At 40.7% G+C, this 20,949-nt stretch overlaps 2 protein-coding genes and 1 long non-coding RNA gene across 4 annotated transcripts in view; 1 reads left to right on the top strand and 2 right to left on the bottom strand.

The window, feature by feature from the left end:
- The window catches only part of LOC139609597 (NLR family CARD domain-containing protein 3-like), a 267,945-nt gene that overhangs the window by 55,516 nt on the left and 191,480 nt on the right, over nucleotides 1–20,949 (bottom strand). The gene's annotated exons all lie outside the window — the stretch shown is intronic.
- The window catches only part of LOC139609635 (protein NLRC3-like), a 243,837-nt gene that overhangs the window by 188,015 nt on the left and 34,873 nt on the right, over nucleotides 1–20,949 (top strand). The window lies entirely within an intron of this gene.
- Nucleotides 10,583–19,143, bottom strand: LOC139609661 (uncharacterized). Of its 2 annotated transcripts, none has more exons than XR_011685286.1 (11): nucleotides 18,947–19,143; nucleotides 18,744–18,803; nucleotides 17,728–17,786; nucleotides 17,291–17,359; nucleotides 17,109–17,159; nucleotides 16,707–16,775; nucleotides 14,724–15,800; nucleotides 14,441–14,521; nucleotides 13,395–13,445; nucleotides 13,245–13,277; nucleotides 10,583–12,929 (listed from the first exon to the last, which is right to left on the bottom strand). It is a non-coding gene; the product is annotated as an uncharacterized lncRNA (long non-coding RNA). The 2 variants fall into 2 exon arrangements; XR_011685287.1 differs by having other exon boundaries at nucleotides 10,583–12,896.

The raw sequence follows: 20,949 nt of genomic DNA, 5'->3' as shown, positions 1-20,949 counted from the left end.
CTGCCTTGACTTCATCTTGTCTGTTCTGCCCCTGTCCTCGTCCTCTCCTACTGGAAACTGGAGTCCAGTCATCCAACTCCACATCATCATCATCATCATCCTCTTCATCCACCTGAGTTTCCATCCTGATCCAGTCACAAACCAGTTTCTGCCAAACGCTGAGTCCAGAATCCAAAGATCATCGTCAAATACCAAAAACATTGTTTAGAATCAACTCACCTGCTACGTCACGTCCACCCTTCTCCACTCACCCCTCTTGACCGTGGATGATGCCGGATTAAGTTTTTATTTTGGTACTTCCTCTGACCAGCGGTGTAAATTAGCATATTAGCTAAATATTAAGTTTCACCAATATTTAGATTGAACATTTAAATTTCGATTGACTAAATGTGGTGAAATGTTGTTATTTCAGTATGAACCACTTTACAATCAGCGGCCCATATTACATAGAGCCTGAAATCTGTATAAACAGCTGACAAATATCTTGTTTGATGTTAAAAAGGCTCAGTCATTTGCTCCAACAGCTGCTCACTGTAGTTTGGATCAAACTAACTGTGGAGAGTGAAGCTCTGACATGTGAAGCTCATCATTCAGGCTGTAAAATGATCCTGCAAAGTGTGGTCAACTCTGTTAGATCCCAGCTCATCCAGGTTCACCAACACACTGCTCTCTTCTTCTGTGGCTGCTTCTCTGCTCCACCACGGCCCTTTAATTACTGACATCTTTACATCTCTGTCATGTTCATCAGCTGCAGCAAAAATATGCACAAGAAAAAAGTCAAACTCTTCTTTGTTGGGATCATTTCACAAGAAACCAGCTCCTCAGCAGTCACTGTTAATACACTGATATGTCAGAGGAACCAGGGGAAGTTATTTTCTGCGACACTACGGCAGCTGTTACAGGAAGTTCACTGCAGGAGTTCAACACACTAAACACTGTTACAGAGACAGTTTGGAGGTTCACAGGTTTGTAGCAGGTCTCTTACTGTGAGTCTGAGGGTCCAGGTTCAGGACTGAAGACTGGAGGATCACCTCTGGACCGGTGACTCTTCACAGACAGACAGCTGGGTCCTGGAGACTCTGCTCTGTCCTCCTCTTCCTCCACACAATCACTCATCTTCAGGACTTCAGTCAGTCTGAGAGGGAAACCAGTAACACTGACTGTGAGCTCACACACACAAGAGTCAGGACAAACAAGCTGCTCAAGAGACACACACATACACACACACAAACAGGTTTTTCTCTCAGTGTCTCTGTATGAACAGAATTTCCTTCAGTATTTGTTTATTGATTCCCTTCATTTCTGTTTTGCTTCATCTAACTGTTTATGTCTTGTTGCCTCCTTCTCTGCCGTTTCATTTCCTGTAACACCAATGTGTGCTGGTCTCCACAAAAACGTCCCTGTCAGCCCCATCATGTGAATTCTGTATGTTTGTTGTACTTGTATCAGGATATCTGGTCTGCTCTCTGAATGACTGAACTGGAAGCTGCTGAGTGATGAACTTGAATCAGAGTAAATGATTGTTCTCAACGGTCCTGTTTCTTCAATCCACTGAACTGCTGACAGTTTTCATCTGAAGTTCTGGAACAGAAACGCTCCTCCTGCTTTAATAAAGGAGCTCTTTGCATTGAAAAGCCGATGAATGAAAAGCCCATCTCCTTCTCCATTCCCATAAATATATGGTCTATCATTATGGAAAATAAGAGGACTTACTCTGCTCCCCTGAGGAGTTCCATTTTCAACAACACATTTCCTTCAGTGTTTTTTCCAATTCTAACTTGTATTGATCTTCTTTACAAAGTCTTTAATCCATTCATTTGTTCTCCCCTTGATGTCTGACTGAGAGAGTTTGATGAATAATCCTTCTCTCCATATGCACGTGCACAGGTAGACCTCAGGTGATGCTCAAGCACCTGCCCTTTAGGCCTCTGACCAGATGCCAACCCTTATTTCTTCTTCTAATTTTATATTGAAGTGATTAAATGTGGCTTGTGCCCTCAGTTCTCATCAGAAAGCTGTTGAACTGACTGACAACTCCCTCTGAATTCTGTTTCTCCAAACCCATGAGCCCCTGCCCTTCCCTCTTCAGCTCCCCTCATCACAGCCTCAGTCTGAGAGGGAAACACTGACTGTGAGCTCACACACACAAGAGTCAGGACAAACAAGCTGCTCAAGAGACACACACACACACACACACACACACACACACACACACACACACACACACACACACAGGTTTTCCTCTCAGTGTCTCTGTGTGGACAGAGGTTCACTGTGACTCTTCTTCCCTCCACAGTCCACAGGGACAAACTGACTCTGAGACTTTGACAGTAAAATAATAATAATGTTGTGTTAACACTCACCTGCCTCAGCCTTCAGTTTCCCTCCTTCTGCTCCGTCCACTTCAAATGGAGTCTGAGCTCACTGAACACTTTCACTTTCAGCTGCTCCTCCCCTCTGCAGGTACAAGAAGTCACATGACTGTGTGTGTGTGTGTGTGTGTGTGTGTGTGTGTGTGTGTTAAAAACAGGTTTGACATGTTCCACCATCATTTATTAAAAACAGACTCTACCTTATTCACCTTCACATGAAAAAACAAGTCTCACTGTTTCAACAGAATTATCTTGATTTCCATTCATCTAATATCATTTTCAGGTTGAACTGGATCAAACATTATATTAAGAATAAAGATGTCATGACCTGCTCTTTGTATGACAGTTGTTGAACATGGTCTGGAGTCTTGGACTTTGGTTTATTTCCTGTTTTATTTTGTAATTACTTACCTTGTGTGCCCACTGTTGTTTTACTTCCTGTCTTTGGCTCCATCCACTCTGCTACATTTTAGTTTTAAACTCTTCTGACAATACAACAATAAAAATACAACAGTGTAGAATCTCAGTGTTTACCTGAACTTACCTTTGGTGAATTGTGTGAACTCTGATGGTTGCCAGTGTTTGCCCTCCCCAGGGACGGAGGCACATTTGATTGTACAGATCCACAATCTCCTCCTCTCTGGGTTTTCTTTCTCTGACAGGATTCTGTAGAAGCACAAGTCAGACTTGTCTCCTCGTCAGTCAGTCTGAGAGGGAAACCAGTAACACTGACTGTGAGCTCACACACACAGGAATCAGGACAAACAAGCTGCTCAAGAGACACACCCAGAAACACACACACACACACACACACACACACACACACACACACACACACACACACACAAACACTCTCTCTACCTTCTTCACTTTTCTATAAAAACAAGTCTCACTGTTTCAACAGAATTATCTTGATTTCCATTCATCTAATATCATTTTCAGGTTGAACTGGATCAAACATTACATTAAGAATAAAGATGTCATGACCTGCCCTTTGTATGACAGTTGATGAACACGGTCTGGAGTCTTGGACTTTGGTTTATTTCCCTTTTTTTGTAATTACTTACCTTGTGTACCCACTGTTGTTTTACTTCCTGTCTTTGGCTCCATCCACTCTGCTACATTTTAGTTTTAAACTCTTCTCTTCTTCTCTGTTTCCTCCTCCGTCCTCTCTCCTCCAGAGTCTTCAGCCTCTAAAACAGAGACTGTCAGAAATGCTGCAGGACCTGTTTTATTTTGAAAACTCCAGACCTTTGGAAACGACGACATAGACACCCATGCTGGCTCCTGATTGGCTCTTATCTTCCTGGACTACAAGGGCAATCTGATTCCAGATCGCTGTTTTCAGTCACTGTTCACATTTGTCTGTGGAGGACAATTTAATAAGAAAGAAAAATAAAATCTCACTGAATCAAATGTAGTTTACTACGACTCAGTGTCAACCTTGAGTCAGATTTATTTCCTCAGTCCACTCAGAGGAAAGGCAGCCCTGAGATAAATGGGAACATGTCTTCATACAAAAATAAAAACTGTTGCAAAAAGAAACTGCAAAGTGCAAAACTTCAATTCAAACTTCACAAAAAATCCATGAAGTAAAGTGAAACAAGAGCTGCCAGAGTTCACTGTAAAGTGCTTTCATCAGGCCAGAGACAAACTGCTGGAACTAGGAAGAAGGAAAAGAGGGATTCAGCTTTGGCCTCCACAGACAAGAAGTTTCCAAACAGCTGGACAATCATCACCTGTCACAAAAAAGATAACACAAAATAAAGAACACAATTAATGAATGTAACGCAACAATTTACTGAATCAGACAATCACATGTTTTGATCAGATTATTTAATGCTTGCTATTTTCAAGAGAACAGAACAGAACAGTTTCATTTCAAATATTCTTTTTGTTTACATGAGTGATTGTGTAACAACACAAGGAAACAGCAGATTATGTTGAAAATCAAGCATTTTTCTGAGCTAGAAAACAAAACATTTAAAATGAAGCATCTTCTAAACTTTCAGGAGTTTGTATGAATCCTGAACTTCATTCCTGCAGACTGGTGAACCCCTCTCTCCCTTCAGAACAACTGCTGCTGACTGTTCACACTGAACACTGAGCATTGTTCATGAACTATGTCGCGACTACTGTCCATCAAATAAAGCCGCTCAGAGACTGAGTGGGCTCTTTACTGCGACATGTTTGTACAAATCCATCACTTTGTCCAGTTGACTTCTGACTGTTTATTAGAAAGCTTCAATCAAAGTATAACGTTAAACAGAAAATATCGGAGCCTGCTCACCCTCTTTGTCACAAAAAACCTGCCACTCAAATGGACTGGCAAAAAAACCACACCCCCACAGCCTGCCACCGGAAATGATAGTCAAATCAACATGCAGCCTAAACAAAATGAACAACACAGGCTCCTCCGACCTGAGTGGGTGAGTGACCTTAACCATTATGTTAAGATATGATGACAATACAACAATAAAAATACAACAGTGTAGAATCTCAGTGTTTACCTGAACTTACCTTTGGTGAAACGTGTGAACTTTGATGGTTGCCAGTGTTTGCCCTCCCCAGGGACGGAGGCACATTTGATTGTACAGATCCACAATCTCCTCCTCTCTGGGTTTTCTTTCTCTGACAGGATTCTGTAGAAGCACAAGTCAGACTTGTCTCCTCGTCTGTTGGTGCATCCAGCTGCACAAAGACTGTTCTGGCCAAACAAACCAAAGAACCTTGTAATGGAAGGAAGCATTGGGTGCGTTTGAGATGGACTTAAGCTGACTTCACCTGACTTGATAGTCAACGTGATCTACCAGTGACTGCAGGGGTGGAGTATAAAACCACTGCAATATGTCAGACTGATTTATGTCAACATGTCAGACCGTTTAGCAAAACCTATAAACTCTGTTTACTCACCCAAACACATGGTTCTGAAACATTTTCAGGCCAAAGACCAGTTTACACCAGTCTCTGACACATGAAATTACATTTAGTCAGGATGTCATAACAACCAATACAGTACCAAATGGTACGTTTTTTTTTTTTTCCTACAGTGTTGTAGGTACTGTAAATGTTGTAGGTACTGGAGATCTGATTCTTCCAGGACTGACGAGAGACTGTTCCAGACTGTTCTAGTCTGACATTAAACTCAGAGAGAAGAAGAAGACAGGTACAGTAACAATAACAACATGTGGAATGACAGCAGCAGGTTCAGGTGCAGCAGCAGGTCCAAAAAAAAACACACCATGCCTGGTGTCTGCAGTTTATGATCTGACTCAGATCATCAGGACAAGTTGTAGAGGAGCAGAAGTCAGTGTGTAAACAGAGAACTAGCCTCATCCAGAAGGAACAATCCTGCCAGAACTTGTTTGGCCTCTTACACCATGCCACAAAGTGAACCAAGAAGACAGTAAATGCTTTACGCTGGAACTGCAGTTAGGTTAAAACCTGTAGTTCTGAAAGTGATGCTCTATCAACTTAAAGGCAGGATGTTATTATTTTATTTATTTTTCTATTCATGCTTTATTTTGCCTTGTGTGCATTTAGGAAATGACTATTTGACAATTTGAAATGACTTACCTCAGAACTTCAATTAGAAGCCGAGTCCATTTTACTGTCCTGGTGTGGCTGCACAGTTTGTCAAATAAACGCAGGTCTCAATTAGACGCCCGCTTCTCTGGATGTATCGTCCCTGTCAGTTATCTAATTTGTTCATGCAAATAAAGGTTTAAATAACTATGGCAATCTTCAGCTTTCGTCCTTTCTAAAGTAGGCTACCTGTATTTAATATGGTCCTCTCTCTCTCTCTCTCTCTCTCTCTGTGCATGTGGTTGTTCTGGATACGCTGTCTCTCAGAGCTAGATCACATGAATTTGTTGTAATATGTTATTGGATAGCCTGTTAATATTAATAGTATTTTTATTAACACTGATTTAATGAATCAATTTGACAGGATTTCCCATAATTCCTGTGCACGAGTTTTGTGCAGATGGAGTTAATGGCCTGTCCCATGTAGACACCTGTCCCAAATATAGGTCAGTGGAATTCAGTGACTGAAGCAGATAAAAGCCCGAGCTATCAATTTAAGTTTTATGGTTCTTATTTTTTATGTATTTGTTTTTGAATTTCACAAACCGAGAATGTCACATGGTACTTGCACTACATGGCTTCAGTTTTTACAGATAATATTGTATGAAAAATAAGCAATAACATTAGCTTGTTTATGCTAATATTAGCTTGTTAAGGCTAACGTTAGCTTGTTTATGCTAACATTAGCTTGTTCAGGCTACCGTTAGCTTGTTTATGCTAACATTAGCTTGTTCAGGCTACCGTTAGCTTGTTCAGGCTAATATTAGCTTGTTCAGGCTACCATTAGCTTGTTCAGGCTAACGTTAGCTTGTTCAGGCTAACATTAGCTTGTTCAGGCTAACGTGGCGACAGCTCATCATGTGAGCTGGGAGCTTATAACATTAGCAGCTACAGTCTCCACTGTTCAGTCTGTCAGAATATAACAGTGACTTTTAAATGAATATTTTCCCTCCATGACTCTGTCCCCTCGTCGCTCAGTTGAACTCCTGCTGGACACTGACTGTATGGAGGTGTGTGTACATGCTGCTGACCTGTGTGGAGACATTTGTTTCTTTTCCCCTCATCAGGTAAATATTCTTCTCAGTGTCCATTAAACACTGGAAACACTTGCACTTTAACTGAACACGCTCAAAAGAATTCAGCATTATAACATCACTCACACACTAACAGTGGAGGGCGTCTCCTGCCGGCAGCTGTGGTAACTCCAGTCTGCTTCTCCAGCAGGATCATGGTTTGATCTCTGGATCTGGATGATGATCTGCTGCCATGTGACCCAGTTATGTTCGGCAGTCACTAGTTCAGTTGTATTGTGCACCACCCACTTAGGTGAGGCTGGGTAAGGTTACTATATGTCTGCTTAGGGGTTAGGGTGGGCTATACCATATACACTATCTGACTATCAAGTGGTTGTTCAGTTATTTCTAGGTGGCTGCAACTGTCTTTGTAAAATGTTACTTAGTTTAGTCAGATTTGAAATGTGAAACCATCTCCCTCAGTTCTCTGGTCCCGTTTTCTAAGTGCTTTCTGTCTCATTCATTGTGTGACTCTTACATTGTTGGTCCCCTGGTGAACACTGGTGACTGTGTGGGAGGGTTTGCGTTGTGGCCTACCTCAGTGACTCTGTCTGCTCTGGACTTATCTTTTTCCTTCCTCTGTCTCTGAAGTCTTTGCCTCTCCTCTTCATGCTCCTTCTGCTGCTCTGTTGGTTGCTGTGACATCAGCAGCTGCCTCCTTGTCTCCATCTCTGTCTGCTGTAATTAACAATGTCACTCATCAGCTTTATTTTCTTCACTGAGCAAAAATCTTTCTTACCAGCATCTCATCATTACACTGTGGATCAGAAACAGAAATGTAACTGTAACTGACATGTTTCATATGTAAACTCATAACCCAGCAGTGTAGCAACAAGTGCAGTTAATACAACATGACAATTCATCACAAGGAGCTCAAAAGAAGCTTTTTCTGTCACATGAAAACTTTTTTTGTGATCAAAAACCTGCACACAGGAATTAAAAAACAATGCAGTCACATGTAATAAAATACTTATTAAATCATCTTTATTTTTCATGTCATCGGTTAAAGAAACTGCAGAAAGTCACAAATGCAACAATTTCAAACCTTTCATGTGAAATTTCTTCCAGAGCAAGTAAATCTACACAGTTTTCCACACATGCAACTTAGACAACAAGTAAAACAAAGTTTTCTCCTTCAAACTGTGTTGTACAAGAGGAAAAAGTACGTTGGCATCTCCTGACTACAAACAGAGATGCACATCTTAATATAATGCCTGTTGGATTGTAACTGATGAAAAAAGTGACTCACTGAACAGGAAAACACAGGAAAAGTAAATTCTCCTTTTCCACAACATGAAACAGTTTGACCAAAGAGAAATAAGAGAGTGAAGCGAGGAGGTCTTACCTGTCCACAGGCCAAACGTACATAGGACTGTAGAACTCTACTGTCCTGCAGATGATATGCAAATGAGCCTCTATGATGTCAGAGGACGTCACAACATGAGCGTTCTATTCCAGCTGTCAGTTCTATTGTCAATGAATTCCAATCATATTATACAGTGAAATCATGTAGAGCACATTTCTTAACAAAAGTACAGGTGAAATAAAGTTCAATTAAATATATAACACAATTTATAACTTATTTATTTACTGTATTTATAAGAGACAATGTACAATATTAAAATCTGATCCCAATATAACTATATATCTATCCCAATAAAGCTTCCACACAGTGATGAAACAGCACTGAGCAAACTAAACAAGACAAATTACATCCAGTATCTCACACACACACACACACACACACACGGGCTTTTGTGTACTACAGGTACACTACTCCACAAACCAGTCCGTTGGTGTATTAGAGGGACACCACTTTCCACTCTCACCACAGACATGTGGTACAAAAAATCTGTTTTTAGCCCCACAACACAGATTTCACTTCAGAGTTTGTTTACACAAGACACAACTAAAAGTATAACAACCTGACAATATACATAATTATGAGGAGGTGGCAGTGGCGCTCTCATTGTCAGAGTGTGCGCAGGGAGTATTAGCTCTGTTGTGTCGGGGTTTTTTGCGCGGGCTTGCGCACACACAGCACAGAGCAGGAGATATGAAGTGCAGTGAACAAACCCTCAAGAGACACCATGGAGAAATATTTAACAGGGATGAAAAGAAAGGCAGAGAGAGACGGAGATAATGCGACAAACGAAAGTCACCACAAAGCTAAGACGAGGAAATATGACGAAGCGTATGTAGCGCTTGGCTTCACCGTGACTACGGTGGGAGACGAGGACAGACCGGTGTGTTCACTGTGTCTTAAAACACAGCATGAAGCCAAATAAATGAAGGCGTCACTTAAAAACATTCCACCCTCATCACGCTCATAAACCGCTTGAGTTTTTTCAGCGAAAACGTGCTGAATATCGCCAACAATCATCCCGCTTTGTGAAAGCTACTTCAGTAAACCAGCGAGCACTGTTAGCATCACATAAGGTGGCGCACCAAACTGCTCAGTGCAAAAAACCCCCACACCATAGCAGAGGAGCTGATACTGCCTGCAGCATGAGACGTGCTCTCTGTCCTGCTGGATGACGCAAGTGCTGCAAAGATAAAAACTATCCCTCTGTCCAATGACACTGTCGCCAGACGTATAAATGACACTGCTGACGATCCTCAAGAACAGCTGGTAGATAAACTCAAAGACAAACGTTTGGCCTCACAGTTCGATGAAGCAGCTGACAGCAACAAAGACTGTTTGTTCATTGCTTATGTACGTTTTGACATGACAGACTCCCTGTGTGAGGATCTACCTTTTTGTAAATATGTCAGAGACAGAGCCACAGCTGAAGAGCTATTCAAAATGCTGGACTGCTTCCTGAATGAGAGTGGGCTGAAGTGGGAGAACTGCATTGGTGTTTGCAGTGATGGTGCACAGGCCGTGGCAGGGAGGAGAAAAGGACTTCAGGCACTCATCAAAAAGGCCTCACCTCATGCTGAGTGGACACACTGTGTTATACACAGAGAAGCACTGGCCTCAAGGCACCTTTCCCCTGAATTAAGTGAGGTTATGCCTGACATTATAGGTGTAGTCAGTTTTATAAAGACCAGACCACTAAAAACAGGAGTCTTCTCTGCTATCTGTGAGGAGATGGGAGCTGAACACCAAGCTGTGCTGTTTCACAGTGAAGCAAGGTGGCTGTCACGAGGAAAAGTCTCGTCCCGGGTTTTTGAGCTCAGAGAGCAGATAAGAATGTTTATGCAGCATGAGCACAAGTATGAAGTCGCAGAAAAATGTAGTGATGAGAACTTCCTGGTGAAACTGGCCCACCTGAGTGACATATTTGGAGGCTAAATGAACTAAATCTACAGCTTGAAGGGAAAGATAAACACCTCCCTCAGGTCACAGACGAGATCAGCTCTTTCACTCGACTTGATGAAGGAAATACTGATTCATTCGAGAACCTGCATCAATTTGTTGACACCACTGACTATGATGCCCCTCAGTGATTCCATATATCAAGCAGCATATTTCATCATTGATGGGATTCTTTAAAAAGTACTTCCCTGAAAACAGTTCCAGTATGACTGGGTGACAGATCCTTTCAATGCACCAGCTCCAACTGGTTTCAGCTCTGCAGAGGAGGACCAGTTCATTGACATGACGTCTGACTCCACATGGAGACTGAGGTTCACATCACAGACACTGAGTGAATTCTGGCTGAGTGTAGAGAGGCAGTATCCACTCTGAGGGCAGAAGGCTTTGGGCATTCTTCTTCCTTTTGCAACATCATATCTCTGTGAGACTGGCGTCTCTGCTGTTGCTGCACTGAAGACCAAGTACAGGTCCCAGCTAAACACTGAGCAGGAGCTGAGAGTTGCAGTATCATGCTTCAAACCCCGCTTCCAAAAGCTGTGCACTGCAAAACGTGCTGATTGTAGCCATTAATCCTGACTTCCTCATTTTGATAACAAAAATCAGCACAAATTGTTTTATTCATTTTTGTTTTGTAGGTTAACATATTTGATATATTGTGCTCCTGAGTGCATGTTGCTGATCAGTTTGAATTTATTATTATTTATTGATTTTATTTAATTTTATTTTTCAGTATCAAATGGCAGTCGGTCAAAAAATGTTTATAGTTTAAATAAGGATTTCATTTTTTTTTTAATTTCAGGCAAATTGATGCACTTTAAATCTTTTCTGTTACAGACTAAAAAACAAAGTTAATAAAGTTATTCTTTATTATAAGTTGATCTATATTTCTTTCTTTTTTGTTTTCTTTAATGTTAATAAGGATACAATGTTATGCAGAGGTGTACTTATAACAATTTTATAGACAAATGATACTATTTATAGTATAGTATGGGGGGGGGTTTCTTCTTCCTAGGGGGGCGTAACAGAAAATAATTGAGAAGTGCTTTAGTGTATTAAAGGCTCAAACATGAATAAATAGAACATGGATAAACACAAACACAAAAGTGAACGCATTGTGTATTAAAAGGACCCACCTATTATATGAGGACAAATTGTTCTACACAATGCATAGTACATCAGCACTGTGCATTATGCAATTTAAAAGATACTGTATTTATAGTATTTTTGTATAGTGATGCAAATGTGAAACCACACTTTCATACCACGCATTAAAGGACTCACTATCTGTGTGTCTACATGATCTATTAATAGATATCAGGACATACCACAGCATTCAGAGTCAGTGAACAAGGAGAAAGGTTTTAATTACTATCACTGTTTGACAACATAGTGAAAGTCACTTCTCCTGATAACATTAAATAACACACTGTGTGTATATCACATCAGTTGCAACACCAGACAACAGGTTGAGAACAGGTTGCAAGCCTATCAGAAATTTCCCATACGAACATATATAAACTTATAAAAAGAACATAACATTTTGAAAAGACCGTCACATAAACATCAAAAATATAAACTAAATTCAATATTCAGTGACTGTCTTTTGTTTTTTTGACCATTAAGCCCCGATTCCTGACAAAGTCTCTTATGTTGTGAATAGAGCGACGAGCCAGAGAAGGATGCTCAGCAGTCTTGCACTGTCAGAACTGTCTTTATACTACAGTGAAGCACAATGTAATGAATTAGCATCAGACAGAGCTTTACTCATTGAATCCTTGAACTGAACAGAGAACAGGGCTCCTCTGGGTGCAGGACAATGCCCGGCCCTATGTGGTCAGAGTGTCTAGGCCGCTCTACTGTCTAAGGCATTGATGCCATTGACTGGCCTGCATGTTCCCCAGACCTGAGTCCAACTGAGAACCTCTGGGACGTTATGTATCAGTGCATCTGACACCATGAAGTGGTGCCACAGACTGTCCAGGAACACACATTATGTGTTGCTGTTCACAAAGTTGGATCGGCCTGTGATTTAAATTTTTCACTTTGATTTTCAGTGTGATTTTGAATCCAGGCATCAATGGATTGATGATTTTTGTTTCCAGTGACTGTTGTTACATCATTTTGTTCTAAACGTATTACACAGTATTACTGAGAAAAGACTTTCCACTTGAATATTTTCTTCATTGAGATCCAATGTGTGATCTAATTGTTCCCTTATTTTTGAGCAGTGTATTTTACACAGAATCCTGCAGCCTTCACCCTGATGTAAACAGAATTTTTCAATACCCTCCAGTGATTGTCCTGCAACTGTATACAACACATCTGAAATCCTACTTGTGACAGTAAATTAGTGATATTAATGTTAATACAGTAATTATCCAGGCGTTTCGGTGGCCTGCCTCGTGAAGAAAAAAACTTTACTGACAGTTCCTATTAAATCTGCAGGAAGTCTCTGCTCTCAAACATGATTCAGCAGTAGGTTCTTCCCTGTGTGTGTCTGTGTGCTTTTACCTGGTTGTTTGCACACTTGCTTTCTGCTGTGCACTTTGTCCATCCCACCAGTGTTTTTGTCAGTTGCTGAGAAGAAAAAAATGACAAACTCCTCCATGTCAATCCCAACACTTAGGTTCATGTTTAATCTTCATTTCAACCTTTATGTAATTGACAAGATATTATCGAGCTACATCTGAACTGTGTTTTAACAGCTTCACAGCATACTACAGTGACTATAGAAGAGGAGGTCAGGAAACTTCATAGATCATAAAAAATATTGCTGAAACAATGATTAGTAATGGTATTCAGTTCAGTTTCACACTCATCTGTTGTTGATGTTAACATTAATATATCTTTAGAAATTGCTTGGTAGTTAAAAACGTTCTAAGCTTGTCATACCTTGAGATGTGGCTTCTAGGGCAGAGTCAGCATCTGTGAGTAGAAAATTAGAAATTAAACACCCATTAACAAACAGGAGCACTAGTGGATCTAAATGTAATAAACCCAACATCAGTGGGCATGCTGGTGGACTGAGGAACATGGTCATACCATCTGAGGTGCCTGGAGGTTCCTCAACAGGTCACCTTGCTCTCCTCAATCCTGCAGTATGAAGAGTACAGCTCAATATAAATGTTCTAGTGTCACATGTTCAACATTTTATAAAAACAAACCATTTTACTACTCATACATATGTCATGGATACTGTCAGTCTCTATAAAGATCTCTTCAGCATTATGAAGAGATGAACATTTAAAACTGCAAGTTCTATTTTTTCGTTTTTGCAGGGATTTGCCTCATCTGTTTCTCGTTGGCATTTTGTTGCTAAGTTTTAACTCTGAAGAGCAAATTTGTTGACCATATTACTTCACAGTAAATTGATCATATAGTAACTCTCTTATTCATTTTTTTAGGGGTGGATGGTATAAACAGTATATAAAGCACAATGTATGGCTTTTGAATATAGGGTGTTGAGTGTTAGAGCCCTCACAATATAAAGTGGCAATGAAGTAACCAGGTTCCAAAATTAATACCTGCCGATGCCAAATGCAGGTGGCTCTTATGCTGGGTGAGTAAAACTCAGAGTACTATCTGCCACACTGGTGGCTCATGATTGTACTGAAACAGTCAAGTAATAAAACACTACTCTGTGATTCTCTAACACATTTTGATTTACAGGTGCTCTGCTTCTGTCCTGTTTGTCACACACACTCATATTCTGTGAAGAGCAGGAGACTTCACAGACCACGCAAGAAGAGGGTGAATGTGGTAGAGAGTGAGAAGTCTGAGAAAGAGCTTTAGGTGATTAAAATGATTAAGCATCTAACAAGGTTTACAGGCAGTGACAAATTAAAGGAATAATTTGAGAAATGAGTGGAGAAACGGAATGACATTGCATTATGTTGATTTTTCCTTTAATTTGTCACCTGTCTGTATGTCTTTAAAATTTCACGAAAACAAGTATACCGTGACACAGTTACCGTCTGCGCTTCAAATTATACAGCGATACAGGTTTTAGGCTATACTGCCAAAGATCATATGCTGAACTTCTTATGTGGACCTAAATGATTTGATGTTTGCATGTTTAGGTACATTACCCATTTCTGTTTGTGTCTGTAGACATTGCTCTTCAGTCTCACTGTCTTCACTTTGTGCAGAATCGCTCAATTCTATATTATCTAAAGAAAAATAAATGTTTTGAGCATCTCATCAGTTTAACATTGCAAATATTATTGTAAGAGACCTGAGACAAAATCATCAAACTGAAATTTGAGAAACAATATGTAAGCCCTTAAGTTGCTTGTCTGTATGTTAGGATTATGTGAAAACCTTCACACTCACCTAATAAATACAATTTACAAAAATTTTAGGTCGCAATACCTTCAACTTCAATTTCTTCAAGTGTTTTGCCACGAAGGTTTGTAAGAGACCCTTTCTCCATGGCAAGAAGTAGCTTCGATATCTTGGCCAGCTGGGTTGTAGCCTCTGAAAGTCTGTAATACTCTCTGTGAACACGAATATCGTGGCCCAAAAAGTCAGTAACTTGGTCCAACTCGTGGTTTTTCAGATTCAGGACCTGTGACAAGGTTGCAACATGTTTGCGCAACTGTGTAGACCTGAGGAGTTCAGGGTTTTGTGCACCACACTCATTTGCATAAATCCTCAGACAGTCCTGTCCTCTGTAAGGAGTCAAACAGTTGGGCCTTCCAAATAGGAATGTGTTGTCATCTGGGACTCCACACTCCTTTCTGCTATTTATGAGTTGTGTTACGGCATCAACCATGTCCGGAGAGAGGAGCACAGCAACTTTTCTTCCCTTTTACCCCCAATTTCCACCCGACTGAAATGTGCACAAAGTTTTTGTTCAAACTTTGTGAGACCAACTGCAACATCCTTATGTAGAGCATCTGTATCCCTCTCAAGGAAGCCTTTTACTTGCATCTTTGCAAGGGAGGGTAGATGGCTTGTTAAAGTGCCCCTCCATCAAGGTAAGCAAAGCTGTGTGTGAAACAAGTTCAGACCGCTTTGTGGTACACAGTTTTTTGGGTTGACTTGATGAGCTGAGGAGTTTGGTAGCAGTGCTTTTCTTCATCAAACCCTGACACATTCTTCACAGCTTGGATAACCACATGAAATTTGCAGGTCTTACAGCATCCTCAAGACTGTGTATTGAAAAATCTCTACACAGTGTCAGCAGAAGTCTTCTGACCACGCGGAGCTTCTGTCCACTATAGTCGTATTTGGTGGGATCCTGTCCATGTTTATTGAAAAATGAGTGGGCCAGCTGAAGAATGCAGAAGTCACTGCGCACAGCAGCAGAGACGTCATCATCTTTCATCGCAGTCAATAGCTTCCAAACACCCTGGGATATCTGTTGACAGAGGGCTGATTCTGAACTCTGTGCAAAGTAATGTCCATTCCCCACAGTGCACAGACAAACTGAGATCCAGTCTAAATCTGGAACACAGAAGCCACATACAATACATTATACACAAACTGACCTCGACATGCAAGACAGAATATTGCTGATTACCACAAAGAAATGTCTGTATTAAACAATCAATCATTCTGAAATATTTTAAATACTAAATAAGATGTACCTGTACATACAAGACTATCTTTATATTTGCACCTTTGAATTTTTTTTTTTATTCACTGGCCAGTTTATTACTCTAAATGCCCTTAGCTATGTGAGTGATATCTTGTGAGCAGTATTTTTATTGTAACAGCCAAATGTTGGAGGTGTCACAGTCACTGCAGAATTCAGCTCATCTAAAATTTAATCATGTATCCATGTTAATCATTCAAATGTGAAAAGTATATTCAGAACATAAGTTTTGTATGTTTTACATTTTTTGTGTAGCAGAATCTCCCTCTGTCGTCCTAAAACATTTTAATATTTACGATAACTCAATTTGCCCATCATTAACTGGCTGTTAGCTTGTAAACTCAAAAACATGGTAAGACGTTCCCACTTTAAATCAAATCTAGAGAATTTGATTTAAATCCCCTCATTAATATACCCAACCCAAATATTTAACCTGTAAATTCATTACTGAATATACAGACGCTCTAATGGACCTTTAAATGCAACAGCAAATAATTATCTTCATACTATGTATATAGAATCCTACAAAAATTGTTATTTTCCATAACAATTTTCTGTATTTTTGTTTTGTCTCTGTTCTTCTAACTTGTTTAAAGTGGTTGGAATCTAATGTGACATCACATACTTCTTTGAACCATTCAGAGTTTAGTAATATTTGGGTCAAAAGTGGACTCAATTTTTTTTCAATATTAAACTCGTAATAAATATTAATTTAACCTGACATCAGGTTAGAGACACACCTCACAGACATTTACCTTCTCTGTTGCATCCTCTGCTGCACAGCTGACCAAGCCATTAGGCTGTTGTTCTTTGTCTGGAGTCCTCTGTGAAACATGAAGCAAGCATTTAATGTGGAACACTTCAATGCTTATTCTGGCTTTAATTTGGGCAGCATTTTATTGTATTTATTACATAATAAATGGTTATATTTGTGAACATAGCTTAGCAAAAGCGGTTCTGTACTGCAGTATAGGAAATATATATAAACAGCATATAGGAAAAATGTGAGCAAATGTAAATAAAATGTGTCTTATCTCCAATATGCATCATCCTATAAGTCTGATTTGACTTAAAAAATTAAACCAAACTTTAATGTTCAAAGAACATAAATGAAAAACATGTATGCCTGTACTAATGTTTTAATGTAATTAAGTCACCTGTTGAATGTTGTCATTCCGCCTCAGTTGAGGATCCGTCTCCGTTGAAATCTTGTGGGGAAAAAAGGGAAAGGTTTGATCATTAAACAGGGAAATGATAGACACTGAGACAAAAGGTGACTATATTTCAGCAGCATTTTCAGTTCAACTCATTAGGTTAGAGACACGTCACAGACATTTACCTTCTCTGTTGCATCCTCTGCTGCACAGCTGACCAAGCCATTTGGCTGTTGTTCTTTGTCTGGAGTCCTCTGTGTAAACAGTCCAACAGGGGATTCAATACAATGTCTTATACATGAACATCTCCATATGATTAATACAGAAATTGTAAAAATGGTAAACTGTGTATTCACTTGAATTTAAGTATATTAGAACTACTGAGGTACAATATTCACTTCCCGAATCAGTGACAGACCATCTTCCTGGCAGCAGTCACTAGGCATAACATGAATAGCTTGCACAGAGTAGAAAACATTTCTAGCTTGAGAAAGTGGTGTTAAAAGATAGTAGGCTGTAAGTGCTCGTTCATTGTGAAAATTAAGTTCCATCTGTAAATACCCTGCTTCTCCAGGGCCAGTCACAACCAAAAATTCATTTTTGGTTGCTAACTTTCCTTTACCTCAGCCTTGGACCACCCTTTCTTCTGTACTCTTCTGGATTCTTGAACAGCAGCTCGTCCTGGAAGAACAAAAAAATATCACACAAATAAAAAGCAAAATGTGTTAGGCAGTTGGAGCTATCAAAACCCAAGTTCAACTAATGCCTTCGGCCTGAACCACACTGCCTGCATGGCGGCTGAGGAACATTGGTTGTCCGTCAGCGCCCATGTTAACAGGTTATAGTGGACACAATGCCTGCATGAGACACGGCTGTGTCACGTGATCTAGCCATCTCACTTATTTTTCACATGTGCCATGCAGATCCAGCAAAAACAGACTGGAAAAACGTGTTGATAGTCAAACTGACATCATACCAGCAACATTACATAAAATTGCCACCTCTCACTATAGCTTCAATGCCTAGACTGAATCTGAATATGACACAGACATGATTTTACAGGTAAACACTCCCTCTCTCTGTGGATGTGTGTGCCTTGCCCTGAACGAGGGTAAAGACAAATCAAGGCAAACTCTTATGTAGAAAGACAAATCTGGCAGTTGCAATGATGCAGCAGACACGCACACGTGGCCGGCAGAGTGTTCCAAGCGTACGTAATGGAAATACTGCATATAAAACACTGTGCAAAAATTTTAGACACTGAAATTATAGTTCAGATGCTTTAAAAACAGTACATCAATACTTCATAACCTATCAATTAGCAATGTACAAGATGCAGTACAGAGAAGAAAAACCTAAATCTGACGATTGATCCCTTTGCCTTTGACACCACCACCAACACCACTTCCTCTTGGTACACCTGCACAGTTTTGCAGGTTAGGTTGAAGAACTTGCCACAGTCGCTCTCTGGATTTAGGCTTCCTCAATGTCTTTGGTTTCCTAATGTGATCTCACACTGACTGGATTATGCTTTATGACTTATTTGACAGTTTAATTTTTTAAAATTAAGATCAATCTTTTTTTCTTACAGATGTGGTGCATGCCTTTATGTGTCCTTTACAATCAAACTTGGCTTACCTTCAGGGACAGAGAGAGGGACAGTCTCATGTTCTGTGGATGTCACTGATGACACTGCTCCTGAAAAACATAGTTCAACAAATGTTTTTCTGTCGTTGTTTTATATGGGGGAAAAATTTATGAAGACAAACAACTATAATCTGACAATCTATGATCTGATCAAAGATATCAGAGGATTAGTTCTTATTTCCTGTTCTGCTCACAGAGTCTCCTCATGTTATTCTGAGCTGCAGTGATGAAGAGGAGCGTCACAGCTTCTTCAGTGTCAGGATCCTGTGGATTAAAGAATCTGTGTTCAGTTCAGATGAAGCTCTAATAGTTGGATGGATGAATGTGGCTTTATTGTCACTGTAACAGTACAAGTACAATTGCAGCGAAATTACAACAATCACCCCGTCAACACATAACGTAACAGGATGACTGTAGCAGAAAGGGGGGGGGGGGGGGGGGGGGGGGGGGGGGGGGGCATGTGGAGAGGAGAGGAGAAGAAAAAAAGAAATAAACCCAAACTATACTCCTGGGGGGGGGGGGGTTCCAGTGCAGACAGGCAGCCAGCCTTAGCCGCTGCCATTAAGGCGCCGCCATCGGACCCCGCCCGCCGCACTGGATGGGAGGAAGTGGCGAAGGCGTGGGATGGGGTTGGGGGTTGGGGTGTGTTGCATATGTACATGTAAGAGGTGTCCGTGAATGTGTGTGTGTGCATAGGCCTGGAGAGTCGCTTCGTCTAGTTCACAATCAGTGCCTCAGTTCGCAGGGTGTCATCGCGATAACACAGCAAGTTGCCATGGAGACATCCTTGATCGGGTCCCGGACGGAGTCAACAATCAACAGGTGTCCGACAATCACAGTCTGAGTGCTTACAGCTTTACTCACTCCATCAATTATGTCGGGCAGCGTGGGGATTTGGACTGCTGTCACCGTCTTCCGAATTTTCCGATACACCAGGGCAATGCCTAATCCAATCAGCAGAAAGCCTGATATCACAGTTCCGAATATATAGAGATCTTCGATGTCCTCAACGGAAAGACTCGCCAGGCACACGACCCTCCACTCCTCCCAGGAGTCCCTCATGTAGCCAGCGGGGTACGTTCCGCCAGGGCAGACAGGTTCCCCCGAACCCGGGCTTCTCGTCGAGAAGATCCTGTCAATTGCGTTGAGAGACCAGTTGACCAATTCCATGATTTTAGATTTAGAGAGCAGTGCGGAGAGAGGCTTCCAAGGTTTAGACAAGACAGGACGAGACATGAGAAGCAAAGCAGGGAAAAAAGGGAGAGGAGAGAGGGGGAAGATGCGTCCGCCTTAGTTGAGAGCCGGAAAGGAAAATCAATCAACAAGTTGTCAGTGCGTGTGCAGACCATGAAGTTTCAGAGCATGGTTCAGATTAAAGCAGATAATCACTCAGGTGAGCAGGTGAGTGTGAGTGAAGGCCGGTGCAGAAACCGTGGAGCTGCTTCACTCTGTCCTGACACATGAAGACTGACAGACTCTGCAGGACAGGTGGTCCCTCTGGGCAGCAACAGGTTAAACTTGGCTCTAAAATGTTTTTCAATTCAACTTTATTGATATAACATATAGATAACATACATAAAATATGTTCTACAAACACTTTGCCCAAAGTGATTCACACAGGATTAAAACAACACAACAACAAAAAACACTGAAAAGACATCTAAAAGAAAGGTAGTGGAAGAGCTTAGTGATCTGCATGGAACATAAAACCAAAGAAAATCTCATGTCACAACTTTACAGTGGTTTCTGAAAGGTACAGAGAATCACAACAGTCTAAACAGGTAGTGATAAAAGTGTGAGTGAGGATTCTGAGTGACTTTGGAAACATTTCTTATTTCTTCCTCTAAAGATCAGAGGCTAAAGTGATCCCAAATATGTGATTAGTGTTTTCATTTGTTTGCTGAGACCAAACACAAAGTGTAGACAAAGTGTAGCTGTTCTCAGATCAGTTCAGACTGCAGCACTGAGAGTCATCTCCACTTTGTAGTGTCCCAAAGCCACAATATTATAATTAAAAATCCTTGTTGAATGGGGCACCAGCCTCTGAAGAGACAAAAGTTTATTAAGTTGATCAGTCTAATATCAGAAGCTGTGACTTCTTGAATCGGTGGATCTTCAGTCTCTACATCAAAGAAACACAATATAACAACAACTGAGTTCAAGAGATTTATTAAATACACTGATTTACAGAGCAGAA

This window comes from Trachinotus anak, unplaced genomic scaffold, assembly GCF_046630095.1.
Source record: "Trachinotus anak isolate AG129_WGS33_773 ecotype Australia unplaced genomic scaffold, CSIRO_AGI_Tana_v1 ptg000026l, whole genome shotgun sequence".
In the NCBI taxonomy this organism is placed as follows: Eukaryota; Metazoa; Chordata; class Actinopteri; order Carangiformes; family Carangidae; genus Trachinotus; species Trachinotus anak.
The sequence above is the reverse complement of the archived record's forward strand: the minus strand, read 5'-3'. Positions and strand labels throughout refer to the sequence as shown.